The sequence below is a fragment of the Toxotes jaculatrix genome, chromosome 10, assembly GCF_017976425.1.
Source record: "Toxotes jaculatrix isolate fToxJac2 chromosome 10, fToxJac2.pri, whole genome shotgun sequence".
Taxonomy (NCBI): domain Eukaryota; kingdom Metazoa; phylum Chordata; class Actinopteri; family Toxotidae; genus Toxotes; species Toxotes jaculatrix.
The window spans coordinates 10891199-10907992 of NC_054403.1; the positions used below are offsets into that span (position 1 = coordinate 10891199).

At 43.2% G+C, this 16794-nt stretch overlaps 1 protein-coding gene across 2 annotated transcripts in view; it reads right to left on the minus strand.

The window, feature by feature from the left end:
• Window positions 1–16794, minus strand: part of LOC121188252 (synaptopodin) — a 38926-nt gene that overhangs the window by 14308 nt on the left and 7824 nt on the right. Inside the window, exon 1 of one of the 2 annotated variants that reach the window (XM_041047901.1) lies at window positions 2705–2781. The exons of the other annotated variant lie outside the window; for it this stretch is intronic. The gene's annotated coding sequence lies outside the window, so the exon portion shown is untranslated. Of the gene's footprint in view, window positions 1–2704; window positions 2782–16794 lie in introns of those variants that run through there. 2 annotated transcript variants of the gene reach the window in all.

Consider the following 16794-nt stretch of genomic DNA (forward strand, 5'->3'; position numbering starts at 1 on the left):
ATCATTATTTTTGAACACCTTTTCTCAGAGGCATGGCAACGGCGCTCACATTCGTCTTCTCTCAAGGTGTGCAAGCACTCAAAACATGTTTGCATCGCTTGAAGTCTGTGTTTTGTTGGAGACGCTCTCCGACATGACAGCTGAGTCATGACAGCCTGTAGGAGGACAGCTCATTGGCCCCCGAACACAATCAGCCCAAACAAAACATCGCCCCACCTCCCTGCAGAAAAGAAACAAAAATCCTCCACAGTTTAGCTTACTGGCGTGATCGTGTCAAGTGAGAAGAGATGAAGGCTGGTACTGTTTAGTCACTCTGACAACAGCCCTTTGATTCCCCCAGATGTGCAGTCCATGTTGGGATCATGTCTGGATCTCATCTGGAAACTGACATTGTCTTTTTAGATTAGTTGTCACCATGCACCTCAAAGGTTTTTCTGGTGTTTTCTTCATTAACAGTTGTCGCTGAAAGATTTCATGTTTACTGAAATCAGTGAGAACAAAGGTGAACACGTCGAGGGTACATTGCTGTACCAGATTGATTAAAATATGGTTTAATTCTTATCTTTGATCCAGTCTAAAAATATTTATCCACGACCGGCAAAGAGCAGATGTAGGAAACACAAAACTGACATCAACAGAGATTCATAATGACTCTGGATCAGAAGACAAAACACCAACATATGGACTATTGAAATCCTCATCTACCACAATCTGTTATTTTTTTTCTTCTTCTTTTCATTCGTCTCAGTTTGTTAATTTCCAGCTTGGGTGTTGTGTTTCATCCAAACTAACTTGCAATATCTACCTTGCTCCAACTGATCCCATCTACTTGCCATACCTAAGATCTGATGTCATCTCTCCTCCTTCCCCCCTCTACCCTTCAATTACCTTGAAGTTCAAAAGGTAGTTTACAGTGCCCACCTGTCCCGCTCAGCTCCCACCCTCGCACACTTTTCCTGTGCCACCCATTGACCTCCATGATTAGAGCCAAGCATATCATTTACAGTCTGGCCCCGCAGGCCACTTCAGTGTGTAATCACAGAGTTCCTGTACATCGTCAACATAGGACGGATTCATACGCAGACAGCCAATCTATCCCACAGTTCTCTGCTGCATGTCTCGCATAGTGATGACGCACAAAAGAAATGGCTTTGGCAGCCGTACAAACTGTAATCATTCATGTGTCCCTTGTGGCCGTTGTCTTGTACATTTGTTACACATCTGCATCAATAACCAACTTGTAGAAAGCATGTCAGTCACCTAATAACTCACATGCTGCATGCGTTTTCACCTCAGGTATGGCATCTGTACATCATCAGCTGCTCTGGGCGCATATGTGTCGAGGTACGTGAGATGTGTGGATGTCAGGTGAGCGTGCGTTCCACCCACTGTAAGACTTTAAAGTGTATCAGTTACCAAGCTTATAATGAGGCATCTGGTCATCTGACTAGAAAGCCTTTATGACTGAACCCCCTCAGGGGCAGAGCTGCTTTGTCTCTGCTATATCTTGTCTTTGACTGGATCCTTTACAGTTTGACATGAAAAAAAAAATCATTCAGTTGTAAATGGTGAAGGCTTCAGCAGGGCCCTTTGCTCTCTCTCTCTGCTTCTCTCTGTCTCTCTCTCTCCCTCTTGCTCAGACAAAGAGCCATTCAAGGGCCCTTGCAGTACTACGAAATAATTTTGGGTAGTGCTCCAAAATTGGCATTCCTGGTTCATAATTCCTCGGGAGGCTGCGATAGCCGACATGCCTCAGCTTGTGCTGGCTGATGACTGACACCTGAAACGGTGAGAAGCACAGACGCCAATGAAAGTCACAAATGTCTCATTCTCTCCTTGTTTCCCTTTTAGGAATCCTGCGAGTGCCTTCATAAATCATGCAGCGGAAAACCTTCGTAATGAAGCATCAGCTTGATGTGCACCTCATCCTACTCTCGCAGGTGGAGAACTTCAAGAGGCAAAGATAAATACTTGAAGTAGGTGTGTATGATCTGCTGCCAAGAGGGAGGAACCCTCTAAAAACAATCAGTCATAATCTGAAAACTGTTAGACATGAAAGGAAGGAACTAGAAGCACATTTTAAAAATGTAAAATGTGTGCAAGTAAATATCAGAATTGCAGGAATTATGTGCAGAATGACTTTTTGACTTTTTGGCAGCTTATCTGTTCACATTAAGACATTTGGCAAAACACTTTTCTGCAGTTTCAAAGCATCTTGAGTTACAGCAAAACATAAGGGGTATCATTTGCTAATATATATATTTATGGTAACATATGACTGAACAAAACCTACCATCGCCCCCCTGTAAAGCAGTTAATGGTCCTCACCTGTTGTGTTAACAGGAAGCAATTACTTATATACGCAAGTCAATACAGTCTCCAGCCGGGTCTTTAATTGGATACACCCTCTAATGTTACACAGTGTAGTTCAAGTCTATAACCTGGCTACACAGCAGGCTCCACACAGTCAGGACAATAGGCTCGGATATCAGTGACCACAGTGCTAATGTAACCAGCCAACCACCCTCTGCAAGCCTGCAGCCTGCACCGAGGGAAAAACCAGCAGCCACCAGATGTTTGTCATCTACTCAGACAAAGACTTTCAAAGTTTCCCTCCTCTCCTGCCTCAGTTCACTGCATTCCCACTGCTCTCTCCCTCACTCTCTCTCTCTCTCTCTCTCTCCAAACAAAGATAATGTCTTACCCCGTAAAGATAAATATAATGGGCTGCAGGTGACAAGTAGTCTGCAGCGATCAGAGTTTCACAGCGACAGATAAAATTCCAGGATTTAGTACTCCTTCCTGTTTGGTGTGTGCTGGTTTAGTCATGCTGCTCACCTGTACTCTAGTGGGTCTGGCTGTGTGAGGCAGCAGGAGTGTGTACTGCCCCTTTTCAGTTCCTACGACTCTGCACACACACCTCCCCCTTTCTACCTCTCCTCTCGCTCCCTCTCTCCCTCTCTCTCTCTCAATTGAAGCAGACGCAGGATGGGGGTGGGAGGGAGGGGGTCAGTTGGAACACAGAGGGCTCTTTGTCTGGGATCTTTTCATATGGTTTCCTTCAAGCTTGCATACTGAACACATTATGCTATAATATATTTTCATATTCAGCACTGGGATGTTGAGGGACCAGTGGGCCCCACTCTGTTCTCTTCCCCCCATCTTTTCCTTTCTTGACCAATTTCCCCGCCATGCACACTGTGCAGAGAAATCCAAATAAAGAATGAAAACTATGCAAGAAAAATGCAAGATGAAGTTCCTGCTAAACCCTCAGAATCTGTTGTAGTCCCCAACTGTTTTTGAATAATAAAAGTCAAACACAGAAAATTACTTCCTCTCAAGAATTGCTAAAAGTTAAAAAATCATCACACATGAAGACATCAAGACAGTAACACGTGGACATTCATATTTGGTGTACAGAACACAATACTTGGTGCCTCTGCCAGAATGCTAATCCTGAGATCCACTAACATAACTCCATATTTAACATGTCTCCAAACACTGATTTACACAAAAGACACACACACGTGTCATAAAATGTCAAAATGTAACATCTGTTTCGTTGTATAGTGTCTGAGGTTTGGAAATCATTACATCTTTTAGATTTACAGGTCTACAATATTCTGGAGACGAATGTTTGGATATGTTTCACTAATATTTTTGAATGTTTTGTCCTGAAAACTTAAAGTCCTCAGTGAGATGAGGACTGGCCCTGAGCGCTGCATTGGCTGGAGCTGCATGGCTAAGTCATATGGTGGAAAATATGTATCTTGAATGACTGCCAGCCTTTAGGAGTGACATCCTGATCACCCTTCAGCCATAGGATAAACTAACTTTACCTAATGGAGCAATTATTCTTCCTTCAAACAGCAGGTCACACAAAGTTTAACAAAAGACAAAGCTCTGCTTCCAAAATCAGTGTCATTTTTAAAAACATAGAAAAAACATTTCTGTGTCTTTTGTAATTCTGAGGGTGGTATTGGTTGAGATTTTGGTGTGATGTGTTTGCCTGAACTTTTCTTTTCACCACCTTTCCTCACCTGATGGATGGTCCTGCCAAGCTGCTCAGACCGTCCATCACCTCGACGCTACTTTAAGTAACGTCTCAGCCCTGTCTGTCCTCCTCTTTCGACGTCCCTTTCCTCCTGCTCCCAGCCTCCCTCTCTGTTTCATTCTATCATTTTCCTCTCACATCTGTCAGACCAGATCGATTTTCCTATTCCTCACCTCTGTGTTTCCTTTCTTTATAATCTCACTTTAGGCCACTTATTCCTATTTTCCGTCTCCCTCTCTTCATCACCATTCCCACGTGCTCTCTCCTTTGACCCAGCCTCTCCTGACATGTTTATATGTGTAAGACCCCATGCAGCTGGGAGAGCAGCCATTAGCCGCAGTGTCTATCTTTCTTTCTTCTCCCTCTCTGCCTCTCCAGCGGCCTGCTTGGCTCTGCTCTTTTGGCGTGACTCTCTGAAGGGCAGCTGTGTGTGTGTGTGGGAGACCGGGGAGCTGAGGGGAAATGTTAACGCACATTCCTTCAGAAGAGGGGCTTTTGCTGCAGAGAGGGTGTCGTGGAATTTCCTAAGTGATCTGGTTTGCATTCCCTCTCAAGTCGGATCCATCTACAGAAGTTATTAAAGACCGTTTGCTGTGACCGAGGCCTGAATTGATTAGAATCATACATGGGCCCCTCTCTGCTTTCTTGCTCTCCATACTATCCCTCAGCACATCCCTCTGGATGTAATGGGATACAGCCATGGGGCTGTTCAAAGGCACAGCTTCAGTATAAACACAGAGAAAGGCAGGGAGAGAAAGAAAGATTATTCACCATGCCTGTGGATGTTTTGATGGGTAGATGTTCCTCAGTGATTAAGAGGCGCAACTCAGGCAAGCTCACATGCTTTGAGAGCACAACTCTATACCAACTGTGCTGATTACCGAGCTTCTGGAAAATGTACGTAGAACTTATTTGGTTAAGGCACACTAATGTTTCAGCACTGCCTCTGTTTATTTTCAGTCAGCCACACATCTGTATTTCACATAAACTACCTCAGAGGGTGTTGTGGTCTGAAGCAGCGATGAATAAAGCCTGGCAGAATCAGGGTGTGTCTGCTTGTGGTCTGATGATGTATACGACTGTAAGGCCACATTTGAAAGAGACAGTCCAACAGTCTAATTCCTTTACAGTATCAGTCCATAGCATTGCCCAAGAGACAACTAATTTTACACTTTAAGTACATTCAGGCTTGGATGACAACCTGGCGCCTGCTAATACATTAAAGCTCACACAAAATATCTGAATCCAATATATACTCTAAATATACTCCATGGCACAGGTTCCACTACAACATAGTTATGTGGTCTAAATTGCTTCCACTAACTGGGCAGGGCATCTGAGTTGCTACTGGATCCTGGACTCCTTTTTTGTTGTCTGTGTGTGTCCACGTGCGTGTGTTCATTTATGAAGTGTATATACGTGTGTGTGTGCGCGCTAGACTTGGACTAAGCATATGGTGGGAGCCCCGGTGCATTAATACATAGACTGAGACTGAGCCCAAACCACAATCAGCTGGCTCAGTCTGTTTGTCTGGGTGATGTCGAAATATACACACAGAGACAAAACTGCTATTTACACATTACAAAAAAACAAAAACAAAAAAAAAACCAACAATCAGCTATAGCACCGTTGCCTCCTTATGTTCTTGGCAACAATGCTGCTCAGACTGGAGGGAATAAGAAATAATTGCAAATGAATCTCAGGGGCTTGCCCTGGACACAAGCACTATTTCCTTCACTGCCAGCTGGTCTGGTTTTGATTTGTAATGTTTTAATGTAATAAATTTCTGTTGTTATCTAGTTTAAAATCACACTCATCACTGTTCACATGGCTGCAGAATCCAAAACAAACAAACACCGGATGCTGAAAAAAAAGAGAAGTTTTAGTCAGATATTCTGGATTTATTAGTGGAAGAACAAACAGACCTTTTGAGTCCTTGTTTCCATGTATGGACAATGTACCACCAAACAGATCATGTCAAAGGTGTGTCCCTTTTTTTTAAAAGCTGAATGAGTATCTGCTCAGAGAAACTGAAACAATACCCTCAGTCCTTCTCATAGGTCAGTGGTTTGGGCGTGAGTAGCACTGCACGACACGAGGTACGTGTCCCTCACATGTTCTAATCTGTACAGGACGTCACTTAATTCAATGGAATGTCATGCAACACCTTTACTGCTCATATGCTTTATTGTCATGTTAAGTGTTAAAGAATTAGGGGAAATGGGTGGGAGCTCAAGTCTTTAAAAAAAAAAAAAAAAAGGCCCACACACACACACACACACACACACACACACACACAAACACACACACACACACATACTGTATCCTGTCACTCTGCTGCAACCAGGCTCTCTTTTCCTGGCAGTATATTTCCAGCCAGTGAGGTTTAAGCACCAAAATAATTAAAACTGAGCATTTCATTGCGGCATTTTATCTGTCAAATCAGCATATGCACAAGCTTATGGATCAAAAGATGTGACATTCCCATCTGATTCAGCCCATTTCCATCTGAAATGCCTTTCAGCTTTGTAGCTGGGCCTCTCTGCAGATGGGATAGGAACAAGGCAGGAATTATTCCTCCCAACAAGAGGCTCACTCTTTGTTTGGATCGACGCTCTGCAGAATGTAATCAAAATTTACCGGGAGACAAAACCAAAATGCCTCACACTGATCTGATTCACCGCCACACAAGCTAAGGACTTAATCTGTGTCACACAATGCAAGCTCCTGACAAAATATTTATTCACCTTCCCTCCTGCAAATTACATTAGTGTGTGAACCAAAAATATCTGTCGCAGTCGCTGAGAATGTGTAATGTAGTGAAATGTCGGGAGGCCCCTGAGTGCGTGAGTGTGATCATGTGAGAGAAAGAAAGAAAGTCACAGAAAGAGAAAAAGAGTCAGAGAAAGTGAAAGAAGTTTACTTTTTCTTCATGATCTAATTTCTTGCTCCGGCTCTTTCTCCCAGTTCAAACTTAGTCTAGTTATAAGTGGAACTCTACACATCACTAAATTAAAACGGGTTGCACCACACCAGCTAGTTTTTAATTAATCTTAATTCCAGACATACTGTAGTGACTTATAATAATATTCATCTTCCTCAGAAATCTCTCATGTGTATTTGTACTGTTACAGTAACGTGCACCTCCTCTGCTTGCATCGCGTTTGGAAGCAATTAAATTCATACCTTCATACCTCCTGCCATCTGGGCTCTGCATAGTCTTTTCACTTTTTTTTTACTCTCTGAATTAAGAGAATATGTTGAATCATTTTCCATTCTGTGGGTATATTCATTCTCAGGACACTAGAGGCTTTGTTGGTCCAGTTTTATTTTTTTTTCTTAGCCTCGTTCTACATTTCTCAGTGAAAATAAGCCACTGGGGAAGGTTTCAATCTCTCACCCGGGAATAACTTACTGTAACAAGATTTGCTGAGTTAATGTACAAATAACGCAGCTGCAAAAACATTCACGTCAAACAGTGTTGTTAATAGTGAGCCGTCGTCGGGAATGATTTCATTCATAATGCAAATTCAGCTCACGGGGCTTATTCAGACAGAAGTGTGATCAAAGAGCAACAACTGCAGCTCAGTGTCGTTTTACTTGCCAGGTAGCGCCTGAAGGTCCGCCAAACCGGTGAGTCAGGCTGTAATAGGTGCTCCTGCTTTTCACATCGAGTCTCCACAGTATGCTCTGCTCATCACTGTCACTCCACGGGTTTAATGGTCTTTCACCGGCCTGCAGTGGATCCCATTACTCTGAGCTGAGTGAAGATACTGGCAGGGACATGACTTTTCCGTTAAGGAGAAAGTGTTAAAAGAGTCCACAGAGGCCGATGGATGGGTCATGGTAAAGCAGCTTCACCAGAGTTTGGGGATGATTATTTATCCTCTTTGGCCAGGCTCTAGAGACCAAAGGAGACAGACAGTTTCTGAAGAGGACCCCTCTGAGCCGTCCACCAGCTGCCTGATCAATGGGACAAACAGAAAGACAGAAGGCTTTCCCTGCATCTTGGGAAAGACATACAGCACCTGATAATGAGCACTAACATCTCACTCTCGCTAGCTTCTCACTTCCTTTATGAACAATGATGAATGAAAAAAAAAAGTTTGGATGAGTTTTCTTACTTTAGCTCTGCCTAACAGGAAGGGATGAACTGCACTCACACTGACAGGAGAAGAACTTACTCGTGTGCAATGAAGTTAAACATGATGCTTTTCATATATGAAAGGTTTTACATGCAGACAAGTATTCGTGATGAAGAGTCTTGTGTCATGGCTCTTACCCACAAGCAGTGGGAGCTTGGTAACTCTTTTTTATGGCTCTCAGTGATTGGTCCGTTTCACCACAATGACTTATCCAATCACAGTTTGTACGAGTTAAAAAGATTCAGAAATCCCCAAGTTCAACCCCAGACAGTCTTAGGAAAGAATTTCCTCTGTAAAAGTTACAGGCAACTCGATCACACTTGTACGTAAGGGAAAGTTTTGACACATTCATGAGAGGTCACATGAAAAGTGAATCTGTGTGAACATCAGTTTTGAAAGGAGGGTGAGACCCCCAGGTTTTATGGGACTCCAGCAAAATAAATGAATTCTGGAGTGTACTGTGGAAGTGGTGGGCAGCCACATAGTCAAAGCATTGGCCATCACTTTGGGGTTTGCAGTGTGTGTGTGTGTGTGTGTGTGTGTGTGTGTGTGTGTGTGTGTGTGAGATAGTATGTGTGCTTGGATGGAGCGAAGATGTGTGGTCTTTCCTTTCTTTGATTTCAATAGTTCAGGATGAGAATAATGTTCTTCATGGTGGTTTCCAGCCTAAACTCTGAGAACTGGTCTGGCTGGACAGATTTTAGTCATTAGCCAGTGACGGGAGCCAATCACGACCGAGTGCAGTTGTAATGAATTTACTGAAGTTAACTCTGTTATGGGGAGTTTTACCATCAGCCAGTGAGCCCAAAAATGCAGCACACAGGCTCAGAGCTTGAATGAACAAGAGAAGGGTTGTTATTTAATCTCAGGCAATGAGGGTGTGATGGTGAGTGAGGGCTCTGGCAGAGGGGAGATGGTGGCTGGCAGGGCAGAGCCGAGTGGGGAATGAAGGCTGGATGAGCAGGCAGGGGAAAGAACTGGGGATCAGGAAGGCGAGGACGAGGGTTGAGGGAAGCAGATCAGTGAAGCAGAGCTGGCTTGGGCGGTGGGTGATGTTGCGAGTGTGGCGGGCAGACATGCAGTGATCCTAGAGCACAGGCAAACAAGGATTAGCTCAGAGAAAACACAAGGATAAAACTCAGAATAAGCAGCCTTGAACAGTAGAAACAAAACTGGCTACTACAACAAACGTGGTGAAGGATGGATGAGGAACTGGGGTAGATATACAGCTGGGCTGATGAATAGATAGATGGCAGGTGTGCAGGCTGATCAGAAATCAGACAGTGAGAGAGCAGCACTACGCCCACAACACACACACAGACACACACACACACACAGTCATGGCCATGACCATGACAGGCAGAGAAAATCAGTATTAAAAACTACTACATGGTGAATGACAGTTCACCAGTTGCACTTACAAAGACTTTTACGTCCCCAGCAGAGGAGGGGGGCGGGGAGAGGGGGGATATGCTGAAATGACAGTGATTATATCTGTTTGTAACTGTTGGCTCACAATCTATTATTACATCCCAGAATCTCTATCTGGCTAATCTGATTTATTAGGTGGCTAATCAGCTTTATACGCCTTAGTGTTTTGGGAGGCGACATTACTGTCGACTCATGCTGAAAGGAATTAGCTTCCATGGAGTTCAGTGTCCTCTCCGCTCCTGTCAGAGCCAGTCACAGCTCAGTGGTCATGTAAGCACTGATGACATGGTGATTGTTTCTTAAAGATACAGTCATCATCATCATAACTGATTGAACCTGTGTCAGGAGCTACAGAAACAGCTGTTGTGTTAAGCAAGACTGTTTTATTTTAATTCAGTAAATAACCTGACCTTTTGTCTAAATACCTAACAAACCTCAGCACCAGTGGGAAAGATGTAAGAACAGCAGAGTCTCCATATTTCATCCTTCCAACTGTTCTGTTTTCTGGTGCGTAATGAGAATCACAGCCTCACAGGGCCACTTGCATAGTGACATAGTTTTTTTTTTTTTTTTAGTCTTGCTTTTTCTTTTCAAATACAGTAAGAGCAAAGAAGCCAGTGAAGCTCCTCCTCGGTTCTACTCCATCAACTGTGATTGTTAATGACACATAACTCTTTAAATTGCTCACTTGGGAAACTAAATACTAGACGGGACAGAAAACATTCTTCAGTACCGCAGGTGGGTGATTCAGTCTACGAAAACACAATGTGGAGGAACATTAATTCTTTGAAGTTGGTACACCTCCTTTCACTATGCCCTTGTGAGTTATGTCAGATTCTAGCCAGGTGATTCGGATGACTGCAGCCTCACTCTACACTCTCTATGTGTTAGTGTACGTGTACATGTACATGCACACACATGCACACGCATATCTTTGCCAGAACTGTTAAATCGGCCTCAGGTGTACTCACCCTGCTGCACCTTCCTGACAGCAGACGTGGCCTCAGCCGGATGTCTGGAGAAGACACCGCTGCTCTGACATCATTGTCTCTTTCCATAAATACCAGATCCTCCATCATGTCAGCTCCTGCGCCTGACCCCTGACAGGCACTTAGCAAGGTACAGCAATATGGAATCAATACCCAAATTATTCACACAGCATGCAGAGGAAGTGTCCTTTCTAATTCAAAGTGAACTCATTTGTTATTGTAAAGAGAAGGTTACACCTTAGGCCATCCCAAGTTGTTTATCTACAACTGCCTGTGAATGCCGCTTGAGTTTATTCCCATCTGCTCAGCACATGGGTTTGAGAAGAAAAAGTCTCTTCACTCTTTACAAAGACCAATTAAGAAAACATGTTTTTTCACCTGATACAATTTGTAATGGAAAACCTATCTATGCCTCCAGAAAACCCCCCCATCCATTACTGTTACCCGCCACCCACCTGGATGATACCAGTGTGGCTGTTTATGTGCTCAGAAATGCAGCACGCTAAACGAAAACAGACACCAGAGGATCTTTTTATAAACCATCTCACACAGGCTTGTTTTTAAGTTTTTACCCTACTGGCACGACTGAGGGAGAAATATAGTTCATGCAAACTGCTGGATTCCCATAACCTCTCTTTTGTGGATGCCATAGCCTGCAGCTCTCTTGATTATTGCTCTTCCAGTCAAAATGCAGGCATTCCAGACAGCAGCAACGTCTGTGTTGTAAATAGACAAAACATGCTTCGACAGGCTTCCTACATGGTCTTCTATTTTTGTGACACTTTCTTTCTTTTACCTCTCTCTCTATTTTGACGGCTCTCTTGGTTTTTCCCTACTCCACCCGCTTTATTAGTACTCTTACAACCACAGATATTCTCTGTGAACCAAGCCAGTTGAGAAAATGGAGAGCAGTGAAAATGTCCTTTTATAATCAAGCCAAGGTCTGAGCAGTTAGAGGTTGCTTTCCCATGAGTTCTTTGTGCATGACTTAGGGTTATTTTATGTTAATTGGAGTTAAACTCACAGCTCTGTGGTTTTCCTGTCTATGAAAGTCAGAGGGATGCAAACAAAGCTTCAGAAACAGTAAAGGTCACCACAGAAGAGAGTGACCCCACAGACTGGCAGATGAGTGGTAAATTAAATATACTGTACATTCTTGAGGATGTTTGGTATGCAGCATAATCTATGTATGTCTGTCAGTCTTTGTGTCTGTTTGTATATATGTGTAAGTCTTACACTGTTTTTCTCTCTCTCCTTTTTTTTACGTCTCTGTGTGTGGTGTCATTTGATTGTGTGCACTCATAAGCTTGCATAAATACAATGCGTGCCTGCCTGTGTGCGAGTGTGTTTAGTCTACAGCCAGAGGAAAGGAGCTTGTGGTTTGACAAAGACGAATAGCCGAGTTTGTTCCTCCTCTGTGGACGTGTATCAGCACATGATCTCATCACTTCCATTTTCATGGCTGGCTGGTGGTCAGTGTGCTCTGGGCATGCTCAGGCACTCAGATATACTGCATATGAAGTAGGATGATTGGAAAACAGAGAGATGGTGGGAAAAAAGACAGAGTGAGGTCGGCTGCAGTGGGTGATTAGATAGGCGGTATGCCATTGTCACAGGACAGAGCAAGCTACTTTGTGGTATTAGAGTGTTAACTACATGTGCAACATCAGCGTAAAAATATGCTGAGCAGCAGTAACCATTTCTTTTGTGGAGAGAAAATCATTATATTGAACTTATAACACACACTTGTAAGTGGCAGACAGCAGAGCACAAAGGCTATGAATCCAAAGGGAACCGGTCGGTTCCAATCAGTCAAAACTCAAAGCTCAAACCTGCCAGTAATTTTTGTTACAGTCTGGCTTCATTGCTTTCCAGAGAACAGCAAGAAATTTATCATTTTGGTAGATTTTCTTTTTTATTAGTGGAGGCAGAGGAATTTGTTAGATCAGTTACACCTGCAATCACTAATTTCTTGGCCGGTGGGGGCAGTGGAAACAAGATGTAAACACAACACTGAGATATCATCACTTTTTAAGTTGATATGGCAATTACAGAGCAACATTAGTATTCAGTTCAAGTTGTGTTTCTGGCCACCTGGTGAATGTAAGTCCAATATTTACTCTCCCTTTAGCTCTGTTTTTGGTCTCAACATTGATTATAGATACTTTAAATACAAAGTTACATCAGGTCAATTAATTTGCATTGCTAATATGCAGGAGCATTAATATTGCAACTTCTAAAAAGATCTATAGCCTGTCTCTGTTTACAAGCTATTTTGTCTTTACTCCCTCAATGTACAGCACCTCATAAATGGTATTTAACACCACCATATGACCATGTTCCCAGTGGGGGTAAAATCAACTCTAGCCCTACAGTGAATTTGTTAGTTGGCTTCTAAGTCTAGAAGTGTAATTTGTTACTGTCGTTTGAGTCTTATCACAGTTCCTGTAGTCCTGTTTCTGCTTGCTTGGGCTCACTAACATTTCCCGCCATATTCCTTTGATTAGGAGCACATCTGACTCCCATTAAAACTTCCACATGCAGATCCAGGGTCTGCATTGGAGCTGGATGGAAAAGTTCTTCTTTTTTTTCTCTTCTTCTCCTCTTTTCCTTTTTTTTTCATCCAACCAGAGGCCAAACTGAGCGTTAAGGAAAGACGGCAGTGTCCGTCTCACAGTGAAGGTTTAGAGAATAAAGTGTCGGCACAAATGTTTTCTCATTAACACATTCCAATTTTAGTGACACACTCCAAGATTTATCACACAAAGTTGAAATGATGATCAAATGTGCAAGTAAATGTTTCTTTAATGGCTTAACCAACACCATACATGGATATGGCTTTGAAAGATTGTTGGATAAGCGCAGTCTGCCTTTGGCCACACAATAAAGCCCTCTGCCAAATGCCATTCAAAGCCTGGGAGTTATGTTAAAATGGAAGACAGGATCCATTGCACTCGAATTTCACAATTTAATTTTCCAACGGTTAAATGGGAAAGGAAAAAGAAAAGGAAAGCAAATAATGTTTTTGACAGTAGTGGACATGTGCTGACCATGGCACAACCATAAAAGCAGCCACGGACAAAGGAGAGACTACGGCCAAGTCCTGGCAAGGACAATAGGAAGTGATATGACTAATCCACGGATTCCAGAGAGGAAATGACACACTGTGGAAAGCCTCAGAGGCCTTGAATCCCACAGAACATCATGGGATGTGGAGTCCACCCCTGAAGGAGAGGAAGTTATTTCACAAACTGGGCACATATTCCAGTCCCTGTGTAACTGTCCCTCTAGCCAGCTTGTCACTCTGACAAAAGTACAGTGTGTAATACAAGCAGTGATTTCTGAGGGACTAGAAGAGATGAAGATGGCACAACAAGATGGCTCAGCTCCGCACCTCCCTGCACAATGTGAATGTGTTGGACCCATCAGGGCTCTGGGGATGACAATGTCTCTATTGGCCAGTTGGTCTACTTCTTTCATCCAGGCTGAGATATCTCAACAACTATTAGATGGATTGATATGAGATATTTGTGGTTCCCAGATGATGTTGTGGACTTTGGTGATCCTTTCACTTGACTTTTTCTCTTGTGCTACTATGAAGTTGTGTTTTTAGGTGAAACACCATAACGATGGTGATGGATTGTCTTTAAATTTGGTACACACATTTTCATCATCCTCAAGATAAACTGTAATAACTTTGGGAAACTGTGACCTTTTCATCTTGTGCATCATCAAATCAAATTTTCAGTTTGTCCAATATACTTTGGTTCATGACCAAATACTTCCAATACTAATGACAGTCCCACCAGCCTTTGTACTTGTGCAAAGTGGCAAATGTTTGCCCACATGCTAAACTACAATGGTGAGCATAAGCTTGTTAGCACTGACACTGTGAGCATGTTAGCATGCTGTTAGCATTTAGCTTAAAGCACCCCCAAGGACAGCCTCAAGGACCCGCTAGCATGGCTGATAAATTTGCATGTCTCCTGAAATTTATTCCTTGCAATGTGAAAAAGGCTAATGCAGGAAGATAATAAATGTAGGAAAATAAAATTTATTAAAAATATTATTCACCAGTTGAGTAAAATATACAATCTGAAAAATTCAAATAATTTTACCAGCTTTGTTTTGTGGTAGGAAAGATGGTAGACTTGGATCTCAGTTATCTAAATGTGTGCACATAGGAACGGTTTATCTAATAAATCTGGACAGATGTCAGAAACATTTTGACTTCACTTGAGATTGATCAAAGTGTAGAACACCATATGGGATGTATTACTATTCACGCCCTGTTTCATGTTGGCAACCCCCCCCCACCCCCCACCCCCACCCCGCACCCCTCCCCATATCATAGCAGATTCATGGCAGCTATCTCAGGTCATGCACCCCTGCCACAACAGCCCAAGCATGTTGTAATTTGAGCCTGTCGCCAGGAATTAATTGTCTGCTTTTTTGCCAGAAAACATAAATCAGTTGTCTGCATCCTTTCAGTGTCAGGCCCCCTTTGCACAGCAAGAGACAGCCGGGCCTGTGCACTCCTGGCAATTTCAACGCTGGGGTGGGCCATAACCCACCATGAAATCTGCAGTTCAGGATGCTCAGACAACAGACACTAGGGAGGCAAAGGTGAAGTTCAAAACCTTGACTCTGGTCAGAGCAATAAAGTATGCACAGATGGGAAATAGCATGAAAACTGTTTCAACATGTAAGAGGCAGTAAAAACAAATCAGACTCGTTCAGATCTGACATTATATTCCTCACTTATCAATCCTTGATTATATTTCATTTTCGTGTACTCAAAAATGAAAACAAGATGTCTGATAACATCTGGACACATAATCAATAGTAACATATTTCTAATGAATGAGTTCGACATAATAATAATGCCGGACTGGTTGCTTGTTTTCATAAGTCCCTATTTCCTGCATGTCTGGCTCTTTTCTAGGATTAGCTAAGTGTTTGCAATGTCCAACTAAAACAAAGATGACGTTGGTAGCTTGAGTACTGCCCTGAACCACCATCTGACCTATCTGCTGATCTCAGCCTAGATCCTGTCCAGACAATACCCCGCTTCCCCCTGCTGCACCAATCAAAACACATGCCATTATATGGCAGCCGGGTGAGAGGCCTGGAGACCAAAAACAAGGAGAAAGGGAGGAGGAGGAGGTATAAAGGCAGAAATACCAGAGTAAGCTGTTACTGTTGAAAAGCCAAAGTCCTCAAATGAAGAGAGGCATTTGTGTAGTCTATTTCGACCACCCTCTCCGCCTTTGTTTAGTCTTTTGTAGTGCTCTCATGCCCATAACTCTGCTAACTGCATTGCCTCTACTCTCCAATGCTCTCAAAGAAAACCCCTTCAGTGGGATGGAGAGTAGTCCTCAGTCGCCACTGCTGTGCAGACCAGTGCTCTGATAACCAAGCAGTGTGGGGCGGCTGGTTCGGGGCAGTGAACTTGGTCCTCCTCTGGTGCTCTCTGACAGAGTCTCTAATCCATTTAGGTTGAGTCCTGGCAGAGAATCTGAGGTCTGACAAAGCCCAGCTCTGTCTCTGTGATCCAGCCCACTGAATTTTAAGCTTTTACAGATGTGTGGAGAAAGTGGGCATGGAGCAGGTCCAAGCTGGGATGGCTGACTAACTGGACCAAGGGTGCTAAATCTGCCTTTCAACAACAGCCTGGTGAATCCTGTGCGTCTGCTTCCCGTCTCTCTGCAGAGCGAGTTTGGAGCTATCCAAGACACACAATAAACTCAGGGCCTGGTGGGTGTTTCCAAAACTGATATGGCAGAATTTGGATGTGAGCATATCCGAGCCTTATGCTTTTTTGTTGTATACAGGGCAGGCAGCCAAGCATCTTATCAGCCCTGATGTTGTCTTTCCTGGTTTCTGTCCCGATGCTCTTCAGAAGTAGGAGGGTCTGATGAGGAATGTAATTTCTTTTGACTCGGCTTTCATTTAAGATCACTCATGAGTGATTGTCACGCTTTTGCCATCAAATAAACCACTGGAAAATCTGGAAAAATGAAACATCTCTCCGATCAGACAAGTCATAGCAGCTATTACGCCAAAAATGATATGGAGGACATCAAAGCAGACAGGAGGAGTTGATTTTGATGACGGGCAGTACATCTAGATTATGTCATGGCAGCTGAGTACAAAAAGATTTATTCAACACGGT